The 13,163-nt window shown below is 37.5% G+C and overlaps 1 protein-coding gene across 7 annotated transcripts in view; it reads right to left on the bottom strand.

The window, feature by feature from the left end:
• The window catches only part of RARB (retinoic acid receptor beta), a 647,500-nt gene that overhangs the window by 158,526 nt on the left and 475,811 nt on the right, over window positions 1–13,163 (bottom strand). The window contains exon 1 of one of the 7 annotated variants that reach the window (XM_016124874.2): window positions 155–172. The exons of 5 other annotated variants lie outside the window; for them this stretch is intronic. The gene's annotated coding sequence lies outside the window, so the exon portion shown is untranslated. One more of the 7 variants, XM_016124875.2, reaches the window with a different exon arrangement.

The raw sequence follows: 13,163 nt of genomic DNA, 5'->3' as shown, positions 1-13,163 counted from the left end.
TGCTAACCTTCAAATGACCCAACGAGTCTGACATCACCAACTCCCAGGATTCTCACAGAGCTTAGAAACTCCCAGCAGCCCTGCAAACGCAGACAGCCAGAGAGACAGGCAGCGAGCAGGCACGCAAGCCGGCTCTTTCTTTCCCATTTCTCACCTTTAAAACAATGCAAGAAGTGCTTTTAAAACGAGCAGGGGAGGAGCCAGGACACCGCTCCTGGCTCACGCTGAGCGCTAACTTCGCTCCCTTAACGCCTTTTTATTCGCAGCGGCTTAGCTTGCAAGCGCGTGTTCCCCCTTGCCCGCTCGCCTCCCGCCCACCTCCTCGCCCCCAGCCCACCCTTTAAATTCCTCTGTGCGCCTCTCTGTCTGTTAAATTCCTTGTAACTTATGTATTTTTCCACTCCCGAAAAAGCACAGGCAAGCCCTAAACTGTAGAAAAGAGAACGGCTACCCCTCGGGGAAGCCTTGGGATGAGAAACTTTCCACTTCGTAGTCTTTTTTTTTTTTTTTTTCCTTTATCCCTCTTGCGAGCCCTGGCCAAGGGCATTGCATTTGCTCTGGAGTAAAAACCCAGCTTTCTGGATTCAGTTACGTTTAAAAATCTCTCTCAAGTCTATAGGCAGCATAGGGAATAGTCAAGAATTGGTTATCACTGCCTCAAACACACACAATCACAGATATACAGAATTTCAGGCTCTGAACACAAAAATACATAATATAGTGCTCAAGAATAGGGATGTGGGAATCAAACTGAATTAGAGTCTCAATTCTAGTTCTACCACCTACCAGCTGTGTGATCTGGGAACGTGTTAAACCTCTCAGGCCTCAGTTTTCTCATCTGTAAAATGGTGATATACTCCTACCCACCTCAGTGGGCTGCTATGAGGACAAAAAGAAATAGTGCTTGTATGGTACTCAGTACACACCCTGGAAAAAAATATTAGTTGTGATTCATCCTCTTATTTTTCAACTGGGAAAATGGAAGCCCAGGGAGACTGACACCTGCCTAAGGTCATACAGCTCAGACTAATAATTGGAACCCAGCTCCCTGGAATTCTAGTTCAGTGTGGAAATTACTTTGCTGTTCCCATAGCCTTGCACCCTGACGGCATGTTGCTGGCCTCTCTCATCACACAGCAACCACAACCAAATTACAAACATATTTTGAAAACTGGTTAGTGTGAAGGTTTTATATTTTCAAGGGCCAGTTTTTACCAATATCAGTCCTTGCCCAATCTGGCTACTTATTAGAATAGTTTTAAGAGAAAAGGATTATTTTTATACCTCCTACAGTGACCTAACATAGAGGGAGAAGAAGCTTTTTTAGCCAGTCTTAAAGCACTGAGAAGCACAGGTATAATATTTACAAATAAACCCAGGTGGGCAGAGAGCTTAAAAAGGGAGCGCCAATCCACCCTGCAGCCATTTCGCACAACTTGCTTAAAGGATGCCATGGTACATCAAAGGAGGGAAGCTCTGGGGAGGAATTAAAACGCCTACCTCCTCCCCTGCCTCTCCAATATTTACTTATAATTCTCCCATGAAACAGGCTGGGCAAGTGAGTGGGCATGAGGGCTAGCCTTCTCGCCCCTTGCAGGAAAGAGTGCTGGTCTGGTCTCCTTTCTGTGTATAGTGCTGGAATGTGCATTGGCATCCAAGCTTTTAAAAAGTCTGTTGAGGGGGGCACCCCGCCCCATGCTGAAACACTGCTCTGTCTAGTGGAGTTGCTAAGTGGCACTCTTGGTGTAACGTGAAAAGTATGCATCACACACACTTACCAAGTCAAAGATCCTTTTATGAAGGTACGTTAAAACAATTTTCAGCCCAGCAAGCTCAGTTCTTGCTATTGAAAAGTCCAGGGTGATAAAGGGCTGAGATTTTGCTGAATCCATGTGTTTGTTATTTTCTCTTCCTTGCTCTCTTTTTATATGACCCTCATTTTGTAACAAAGCTGTATTATAAGAAACCTTTTCATGACAAAGGAAGCACACATTTTAAACCAGGAGCGCAGAGGAATTTACAAAACTTTTAACACACTATCGTTAAGATAGTTGTAAAGATACACAAAACATCATATTATGTGGCAATTTCTACATGGTCCATGAGACTTATGGCTCCAAATGTTTATTTAAGATCCTCGGAGTTCCTTGGAAACTGGGCTCATTTTATACTCGATACTTGAAGTGGATGAACAGTTTGTTATTCAGGGAGAGGGGAGGAAGCAGCTGTGGTTCAAGTATGGCAGGAGGAACTAAGAGATGAGAAACATGGCAGCACTGTCAGGTGTGTACAGGTATCTCTACCAGGAGAGGCTGTAGCACTCCCTTGCTCATCATCCTTCCAAAGAGTAGGGTGCACTAGTCACAGGGAAGTGAAAATGGGGATGGTGTCTCCAAAATTCTTTTCACTCTCATTTCTTAAGCTAGAGAGTCAGCCTCATCTGGAAAGGAAGACAACTGCTTTCAAATTTTTTCCCTCAATACTATGTCATGGCACAAAAACAATAACCGAGTAAGAATGTTTTGTAAGGGTTGGGAGATTTGGTGTTTTCTTAGGGTTCTCTTAACTGTAGAGAAATAAATTTGGGCCTTCACATGAACAATCAGTATTTAAATCCTCGTGAACAGAATATTATGGATTTCTTATACTGTAATGATTTTCACCAATTCATCATTTCTCATCATGAGTTAATTATGATAGCAATTATTAGAACTATTATTTAATCCAAGTATTAATTTATAAAGCAGCCCCACAATTCAGCCACACGTTTCTTATCATTTCATCAGTAAATTTAATTCTTGCACTTCTTAAAAACTTGATGCTTACTCCAAAATTTTCAGCTTAAATAAAATTAAGGAAAGACATACAAATAAGCCACAAATCTTTAAATACATATTCATGTACTATATAAGATTAATGAATAGGTAGAAGGTGAAAAATGACCTAGTTAATTTCTCAATAATGAGGTTTAAATTATTGACACCTATTTTAAACATTAATTAAACAGTTGGGACAAACCATTCCTAAATTTCCTTTTGGTACAAACATAAAATACAATTCCAATATGTATCACCTCTTCTACAGTAAGTCCTCAATGGTTTCAGTAGGTTCTGTGACTTCAAGTGAAACAATGTAAAAAAAAAAAAAATTCTACCAAAGGCTATTTTATATAAAAAATAATTAAGTTCCTAAGGCATTTCAGCAACATTATAATCAAATGACATTGAATGAAATGACGTGATTCAAGGACCTGCTGTCTTTCCTTTGTGTTTGATCCATGATAAAAGAAACTCCACTAAAAGTATTTCCAACCACAAACAAACAAAAAAGCAAAAGTTTGAGACCAAAAGCCATTTTGTTTCACAGTAACTGTGTATTTGTCAGTGTGACACAGCACATTTGAAACCCATAATCATAAAACAAAAAATTTATAGCCCGGATTCGGGGTCTACATCTGTTTCTCTGGTTTTCATACAGCAATTACCCACTGGACAATCCAGAAAGAAACACCATGAATCATGCTTTGCAAACATGTTCGAACCGGAGAGTTTTGTGAAGAAAGAGCAGACATCTCTGCAACAGTATTGCAGCCAGTCGTGTTCAAAATTGGTCAAATGCTTTGTGTGATGTCTAAATAAAATGATTCTTGTAGGTGCAGACACATCCACTCCAGGCACAAGTCATGCAAAGTGCAGACGCACTTGGGAGTGGGGAGTGGAAAGAGGTGGATACTGATTGTTTTAAAAAGGCACACCTGTCTCTTTCATGTTTCTTTTTAAATATTTATTTTATTTCTTACTGTCAATCTTCTATAAACCCCTTTTGCAACAGTTTTGCCTGAAAAAACAAATTGTTAACACTGAGTGATGTGTGTGTTTCAGCAGAAAAGCTGAGGCAGGGATGGGTTGACAGCGCAAGGCTGAGGCTGAGGCTGTTCACAGGGCTTCCACAGAAAGGCAGAGTTGCTTTTGTGTTGGTAGCTGGGAGAAGTTCTAACATTCATCAGCACATACAAACTGCTTCTGGCCCTTGCATCCGAGCACCTGCTAATGTACCAGGACTGTTGATGTCCATGGATCGCATACCAGAAAACACCAAAGCGCTTTCCAAATGTGAACATGCAAAGTGGTCCAGTGCATCAGTGCAGAGAGTGGGTCCTCTTAGAACCCCAAGAAACATTTTTTTTTCCCTTCAATACTTCTCTCCACCTTGAGTGTTGGCCACTGTGTCCTTCCTTCATCTGGCTCCTTTCTCTCTAGCTTCCTGCTTTTTCCAGTTTCCTCGAGTAAGTCTTCCCACCTGGTTCCTTGAAAGCATCATTCCCCCAGGACAAGGCACACTTCCATCTCACCATACTTCTGAGTTGTTTTCTTTAGCACTCATCTGCTTTTTGCTATGCATGACTCATAAAACCCAAAGGTTTCTGTTGGTCGCAACTCGAAACTTAAATACCTTTTCTCCTGAATGGCTCAGTACTGAGCAGGGAGCTCCCAACCATATCTCAGCTGACTGCCACTGCTGGTGGCATCATATCAATTGTCAGTTTGGGGAGACCTGTTTTTGGCTATCCTTTCCTGTTTACATTTCTCTTTTTAAATTTGTATTTAAAAAGTAATATGTGTTCATAAAAACTCAGAGTCTAGAGTATATGAAGTGAAAAGTAAATATATATATATGTATTCTCTATGTATTCACTTATCAAATGTTGAGTACATGTGCTAATCACTGTGAGAAGTACTGAGCATTTATCTGTTTCTTTTGGGGGCGTTGTGTGTTGCCTTCACACAAATATAATCAAATAATACATATTTTTCTGCAACATTTGTTATTTAGCAGTATTTCCTGAACATCCCTTCATAAGAAACAGAACTTTTTCATTTAAGAAATGAGTACATATACATCTATTTTTTTAAAAAACAAACTAATCTCACTTTACATTGATACACCATAATTCATTAAAGCAGTGCCCAGCTACTGGACACTGAGGTTGTTTCCAGTTTTTCAGTGCAATAAGAAGCCCTGTGGATATGTGTATCCAAATATCTGCTGGATAAAATTCTAGTAGCAGTATTGCCAGGTCAAAGATGATGTGCATTTTTAAGTATGGTGGCCACACAAAATTGTACTCCAAGATGGCTATGCTAATACATATTCCCCTTTTGTTCTAAAATGGGGGTCAGCAAATTTTATCTCTATAGGGCCGCAGGACATATTTTAGGCTTTATAGATTATACAATTTCTGGTATAACTGCTTAGTCCTGCTGCTGTGGTAAAAGGGAGCTGTAGACCATATATAAATGAATGGGCATGAGTGTGTTTAAGAAAACTTTATAGAAACTAGTAGTGGACTAGGGTTGACTCATGGCTTGTAGTTTGTCCACCATTGTTCTAAACCAACTTTTAATAATTTCACCAAATTCTACATTGCCTTGTCTCTGTTCCTATAAAATCTGTCTATATACATTTGGGTTTTGTTAACACTTTAATTTTCCTTCTCCTTTAAAAGCTTCACTCAGTTTCAACTTGTGTACCATATGAATAATATGGCTCTTTTATTATATTACTTCATCCAGAATCATGTCTCCTTCTGTCGTGGCTCATAATTTTCCACTTTTCTACTTCACTCTCTTTACTCCCTTCTATATAAAGGGGTGTGAGATTGCAATTCTGCCTTCAAATGAGCCCAGATGCCCTTGTCCTTCCTAATATATGATGGCAGTATTTGAGAGATGGCAAATTTAGCAACTCCTGAGAATAAATGCCCATGGCGCCACGATGCTACAACATACCCAAGATGTCCCTGTATTATTCTTCCTGAATTGTTTTTAATGTTTCATCTCAATACATCTTCCAATGAGCTAAGATTAGATGTGCCACCCAGTTGGCAGAGAGCTTAGAACAGCAAGACTCTTTTCAAGGATGGAAAGAAGCACAAAAGATTCTAAGAGTGCTTTGCAATTATTTCGTGTTAATATTATTAATAAAGGAGAATGTCTATAACTGAGAAGACTAACCTAGTTTCTCATTCAACACTTCAGTTTCTGAAGATCATACATGTGAACAGAGGCTATTAGTTGGCTCTTAAACTGCTGTTTAAATTAATTAAAATTCAATACAATTAAAAACTTAGTTCCTCAGTCGCACTAACTGCATTTCAAGAGCTCAAAAGCCACACGTGGCTAGTGGCTATCATTTTAATAGGACAGCACAGCTATAGAACATTATCATCATAGAAGAAAGTTCCATTGGATCAGCTTAGTGATCAGAGAAGCAGTATGATATGGTAGGTGGGACCATAGAGTCTGAACATCAACTGGTTTAGTTCAAACCCCAGCCTCCTCTCTTACTCCTATGACCCTCAGCAAGTAATTACACTTCTATATTCCTTAATTCCTTCACAAGTAAAATGGAAAAATTAATGGTACCTATGTTAAAGTGTTGTGGAAAAGATTAAATGAGGTAAAATAAGTTTAAAGTACTTAGAATTGCCTGAGACATAATAAGTGCTTTAAAAATGTTAGCGAGATGTCTGCAAGGAGAAAATAAAGTCAGAACACACAGTTTAAATACTACTCAACTACTACTGCTACCAGATACAGAGAATCTTCTATTGGGGCAGTAATTTTCAACCAGAATACACATTTCAGGCTGTGGGGTCCAGGCACATGCAATTAGGACAAGTTCCCCAAGAGATTTTTTGGATATACCTGGTTATCCACCACCACACCAAAGCGTGTATACATAAATATGTAGTATAAAGGAGGATAGTTTCTTTTACTTTACAAAGCAGACACTGAGTCAGAATGGCAATGAACTATTTGACAAGCCCCACTCTCCTGTTCCTGACTTACTGCTTTCTGCAGAAGTGGCATTTAGCCTCAGGAACATAAGGCCAATTATGACTAATAACATGATAAAGGTATTGTGTAAGAAGGAAGACTCGCAGGTTATTTATCTATTCTGAATTCTCCCATCCTATCCTTCCATCATCCATCCATCTATTTGTCCTTCCATACCATCCACCTACTCATTCATCTACCTGATATCCACTCATCAATCCTCCCATCCATTTACCCATCTACCCATCTAGTTATCCACTCACTCACTTGTCCATGTCCCCATTCACTTATCCATCTACCCATTTATCTAGGCTCTGACCTATCATCAACCCAAGATCTAACCAACAATGATGATAAAGAGCAATAGCTTTTTGGCAGACAATATGTAGACCGGGCAGAGGGACAAAAGTAAAGCTTCTCAGATTATTCATGTGTTTTTCTCTAGAATCTTTGAAAAGAACTTCCTGATGAGGTTTGCTGGCAGAAATAAAGTCAAAGTCACTGGTCACTGGGGATTTCACTTAAGTGGGTTGATAATCGGGTTGCTGGCAGGAACACCCCTCAGATCTAATGCTGTGGTTTAAGAGCAACCCACGATTTTAAATGCAAACGAAACTAAGTTCTATTAGCAACACAAAAGTTTCTGACTCTGAGGGAAAGCTAAATGTGCAAAAGGAATTTCCATCAGCTGCTACAAGCAAAGGGAATATAAAAAGTTGCAAATACATCAAAGAGGCCATTGGAGAGAGAGTGGAGAGAATGGAGTTTAAATTCATCCTGGTGTCTGACAGAGAAAAAGGCAAATAAAAAGCCCAATGTAATTAAGTGGAAATTGTAAGGGTAACAGTGGCTGCACCAATGTACATTCCCACCTGCAGTGTTTGCAGGTTCCTTTTCCCCTACAACCTCTCCAGCACTTATTATTGCTTGTCTTGTTGATAATAGCCATTCTAACAAGTGCGAAGTGGCATCTCATTGTGGTTTTGATTTGCATTTCCCTACTAGCTAGTGAAGTTGAGCATCTTTTCATATATCTGTTAGACGTTTGACGACATAAATATTTTTTTGTGAAAAAACTCATGTTCTCTCTCCTTTCAAACTGCAGAATACAAAGCCACCTTTTCAACATCTACCTCTACCAAGACCTTTGACAGCTTCTGTTTGAGAGGATGCCAAAATTAGTTTTTGACATTTTGTCATTGTTTGCTTTTATGTTTTGAGTTAGAGGTACTACAAAAGAGATTAGCAAAGATTTTTCAAGAGGCAATAGTTCCAAAATTTAAAGTAACATATGAGCCTGGAAGGGCAAGAAAGTAAAATAATAGACAGAACTATGAAATATCTTCCTTTTCCATTTAAGCAAAATGCAATGATAAAATGTAATATGTCTGCAATTATTCTCAAAACATTGCAACCCAGGGCTTCCCACCCAGGGCTACTTTCTAGGGTTGGGAGAAAGTAACCTGTATTTTAATCAAGGTGCTCAGGTACTTACTCTACACACTAAAGTGTCAAACTCTCAGCTCCAGTGGGACATTTTCATTCCACTTGATGAATGACAAGACACAAGATTTTAGGTGTTTATGAAAGATGAATTGGCTAGGAGTGGAAATGGCAGAGCTCTGAGCCTGGAGTGCAGCCTCGGCTCTGGACTGAGTAGCATTAGGTGATCTCACGGTCTTCTGAGCCTTACTTAGTATGCTCGTGAAAGAAGATAATGTCTAGTTCAAATGGTAATGTCTACTTCAAATGAAGATAATGTTAAAGAATTAAATGAAATTACATATGAGAAAGATTTTTTATCTATCCCTAAAGTATTATATAATGTTAGACATTCCTATTTATACATTAGGTAAAAACAAACAGAAATATTTTATAAACTCTGTGGCAAACTGCTAATTCTAGTTCATAATTCCTACTTCATAACCCCCTTTTGAAATCCTCAATAAGAGATTTTTAGCTCAGCACATGGCTACCCAGATAGAGACTACATTTCCCAGATTCCTTTGCAGCTAGGTAGTGGCTAAATGACCATGTTCTTATCAACACAATGTGATCAGAAGTGTTATGGGCAAGTTCCATATCACATTCTTAAAAAGTGATTTCCCACCGTTCACTTGCTGTCTTTCCCCCTTCCCTGCCAGTTGGAATGCTGTGAGACCTTGTGTGGACTACACAGATGATAGCAGCAGCCCGGGCGAGGCAAAGCAATAAGACAGAAGGAATCTGAGCTCCTGAGCACCCATGTGGAGCATGGCTACCCTGCCAGCCTGCACCACTTACCTCTAGACAATTACACTGAGAGAAATAAACTTCTACCTTATTTATGCCATCATAGTTTGGGGGCTGTTTTGAAATCAGGTTCAACCTACAATCTAATTAATCAAATCTCCTATGATGTGTTTAAAATTTTAAATTAAAAAAAAAAAAAGAGATGATTTCGGTGTTCTTCGTGCAACTGCCCAACCCCTATGAGGTCCGAAGGTTAATGACCTGCTCTTCTTCCTTAGTTGGACCAGGGTCTTCTCTCTTTTCTCGCTGGGAAGACTGGTCAGTAACACCCACACTCCAGATTCAAAGACAAATGACAGAGTTCTTCATTTTTTCTTTTCTTTTTCTTTTTTTGGTATGGCATAGACAGAATGTTACAAAAGTGAAGAAGCTCTCGCTTCTAACTCTGAACATTACCAGTAGCCTCCGAGGAAAGGCTCCCATCCAGGCTTAGTCTACTTCTAGCCATGTGGGCTGGACTTGAAGAAGAGGGAGGCAGCCCACAAAGCTCTATTATTGTCATATATATAATTTGTGGCAAATCTGGAGGGGTAAGGGCAGGCGAGCGTACCAAAACTGAGTTGGGAAGCCAGAGATCTAACTTTCCACTAACAGCTTGTGAGAACTTGTCTGGTCTAATCAGAAACACGAGGAGGCTGTTGTGACTTACATGCCAAATACATGGCTGAGGTGCCTCCTATAAGCCCGTGACAGAATCACTAATGTGTAGCACTGAAAGATCAGAGTAAGGTTGCCCAACATCATACTAACCCAGAGGTTGGCAGATTCCAAGGCCAAATCCAGCCCACCACCTGCTATTGTAAAAAGGTTTTACTTGAGAGAGCACATGTGCATTTGTTTGTTTACATGCTGTCTATGGCTGCTGTCGACCAACAACAGAATTAAGTGACTGCAATAGAAATGGTATGTCCCACAAAGCTGAAAAAAATTTAAGATCTGGACCTTTACAGAAAAAGTTTGCTGACTCCTCCTCTGCTATAGACATCCATTATCAATTCATTTGAGTTGGCTTTGAAGATAAAATCCCAGGATTCTGGAAATGGATAATATCAAGGATTTCTTCGAGATCTAAGATTCTCAATTCAAATACCCAAAGTACCCTCTGCAGATATGTTTTAAACATGCCAAATATACAACTTCAGCATCTTTTGAATTTCTTCTTTCTTCACTTAGAACACTCTTTGTTTAGATATCAACACAACTTATTAAATCTTTTCTTCAAGTCTTAGGAATATGTCGTCTTAATTGAGACACTAACAGTCCCATTTAGAATGGAATATTAGGTCATGTTCATCACTGACTACTTCTTGGTCCTACATTTTTAGTCTATAACCATTATTTCATTTATTATTTATCATATATCTCCCATAATAGAAAGTAATCTCCTTGAGGGGAGTAACTCTATCCAGTTCACTGTGATGGCCTCAATGATAAGAATAGTACATGACACATAATAATCCTTCAATAAATGTTTGTTGAATGAATAAATGAATGAATAAACAAGTAGCACTACTTGGAAGATTCTAAATTAATAGAGCCATGTACAACTTGGTAAAAATTTAAAATTGACAGAAAGTACAATCTATTGTTTCCAGGCAATTAGAATGGACTCACCCTAAGTAAAATAAAATTAAGATTAATTATTAAAAGATATAATTTAAAAAATGGAATCTATGCACAAGTCTTATGCTTTTAATTCACTGATGAGAAAGTTTAACCTATATGTAGAGCAGAAAAAGAACAGTTATTTCAAAACACAGTATGGAAACAATTAGATAACCATTGCGATAAAAAAAAAAAAATAGACCAACAAAACAATGATGCATAGCTCACACCCTATACAAAAAATTAACTCAAAATGGATAATGAACCTTAAAATAAAGCATAGAGCTATCAACTTTCAGAATTAAAAAATAGGAGAAAAGTCTCGTGACCTTGGGTTGAGCACAAGTTTCTTAGATATGACACCAAAGTATGACACATAAAAAACAAATTAATAATTTGGATTTTATCACAATTAAAAATGTCTTTCCTTTGAAAGACTATGCTAAAAGAACGAGAAGGCAAACAACAGATGAGGATAAAAAGTGTATAACTGAAAATGAATTTGTATTCGGATAAATAAATAAAATTTAAAATTCAAAAATAACAAAGCAAGCATCCCACCTTCAACCCCAATTGGTAAATGATTTGAACAGAAATATCCTCAAAGACAAAAAAATACAATGGCAAATAAACACACGAGAAGATTTTCAATATTACTAATTATTAGGAAAAGAAAAATTAAAACCACAGTGAGATACTAGCATCACTATAATTAAAAAGACCACCATACCAAAATCACACAACCGCTTTGAAAAGAGTTTGGAAAGTTCTTAAAAAGTTAAACATGTATGTACCAAATGATCCAGCCATTCACTCCTAGGTATCAACTCAAGAAGCATTAAAGTGTGTTTTTAGTCAATTAAATGAATATTCATAGAAGCTTTATTTGTAATAGCCAACAAATGGAAACACTTCAGTTGTCCATCAACTTAATGAACGAATATAGTATCTCTCTACAATGGAAAACTCTTGGCAATAAAAAGAAATGAACTATAAATATGTTCGCAACTTAGATGAATCTCATAATAATTATGCTGAGTGAAAGAAGACAGACACAAAACAGTATATAATGTACGACTCATTTACATAAGAAAATTCTAGGAAATACAAACTAATATATGGTAGCAGATAGCTGATCAGTGGTTGTCTAAAGATAGGGTTTAAGGGAATAGGGATGGACAGATGGAGAAACTTTTGGGAAGGTGGTGGCTATGTTTATTATTACTATTTTTAATTGAGACATAATTGATGCATGATGTTATGTTAGTTTCAGGTATACAACAAAATGAAATTATATATATATATATATATATATATATATATAGTGATTAGGACTTTTAAGATTTACTCTCTTAGCAATTTTCAAATACAATACAGTATTATCAACCATAGTCATCATGCTGTATATTACATCTCCAGGATTTATATATTTTATATATTTTATAACTGGAAGTTTGTACCTTCTGTGACCTTCACCCATTTTTCTCACTCCTTCGCTCCTGCCTCTGGTAACCATAAATCTGTTCTCTGTATTTATGCGTTTGTGGGTGTTTTTGTTTGTTTGTTTGTTTTAGATTTCACATATAAATGAGATCATATGATATTTGTCTTTTCCTGACTCGTTTCACTTAGCGTAATGCTCACGAGATCCATCCATGTTGTTCCAAGTGGCAGGATTTCCTTCTTTATTGTGGTTGATATTTCAGTGTGTGTGTGTGTGTATGTGTACTTTCTTTCTTTATTCATCCATGAACGGATGCTTTGGTTGTTTCCATGTCTTAACAATTGTAAATAATGGTGCAATGAACATGGGAGTGCAGATATCTTTTCAAGTTAGTGTTTTTGTTTCCTTTGAATAAATACCCAGAAGTGGAGTTGCTGGATTATGTGGTAGTTCTAATTTTATTTTTTTTTGAAGAAATTCATATCTTTCCATAAGTGACTGAACAATTTACATTCCCACCAGCAGTGAGTGCAAAGGGTTCCATTTTCTCCACATCCTTGCCATTACTTGTTATTCTTTGTCTTTTTGATAAAAGCTACTCTATCAGGTTCGTGCTTTTGATTGCATGTCTCCGATGATAGTGATGTTGAGCATTTTTTACTGTACGTTTTGGCTATCTGTATATCTTCTTTGCAAAAAAAAAAAAAAGTCTGTTCAGATCTTCTGCTCATTTTTGAATTAAATTTGAATTTGTTGTTTTTTCACTATTGAGTTATATGTTTTTAACCTATGTTTTGGATATTAAGCCATATCAAATATATAATTTACAAATATTTTTTCTCATTCAGTAGGTTGACTTGTCATTTTGTTAATGGTTTCCTTTGCTATATATGTTCATTATTTTGATTATGGTGATGGTTTCTTAGGTACACACATCTGGCAAAAATTATCATATTTTATGATTTAAATATGTACAATTTAAT

The sequence above is a fragment of the Rousettus aegyptiacus genome, unplaced genomic scaffold (genome assembly GCF_014176215.1).
Source record: "Rousettus aegyptiacus isolate mRouAeg1 unplaced genomic scaffold, mRouAeg1.p scaffold_m13_p_4, whole genome shotgun sequence".
Taxonomy (NCBI): domain Eukaryota; kingdom Metazoa; phylum Chordata; class Mammalia; order Chiroptera; family Pteropodidae; genus Rousettus; species Rousettus aegyptiacus.
The sequence above is the reverse complement of the archived record's forward strand: the minus strand, read 5'-3'. Positions and strand labels throughout refer to the sequence as shown.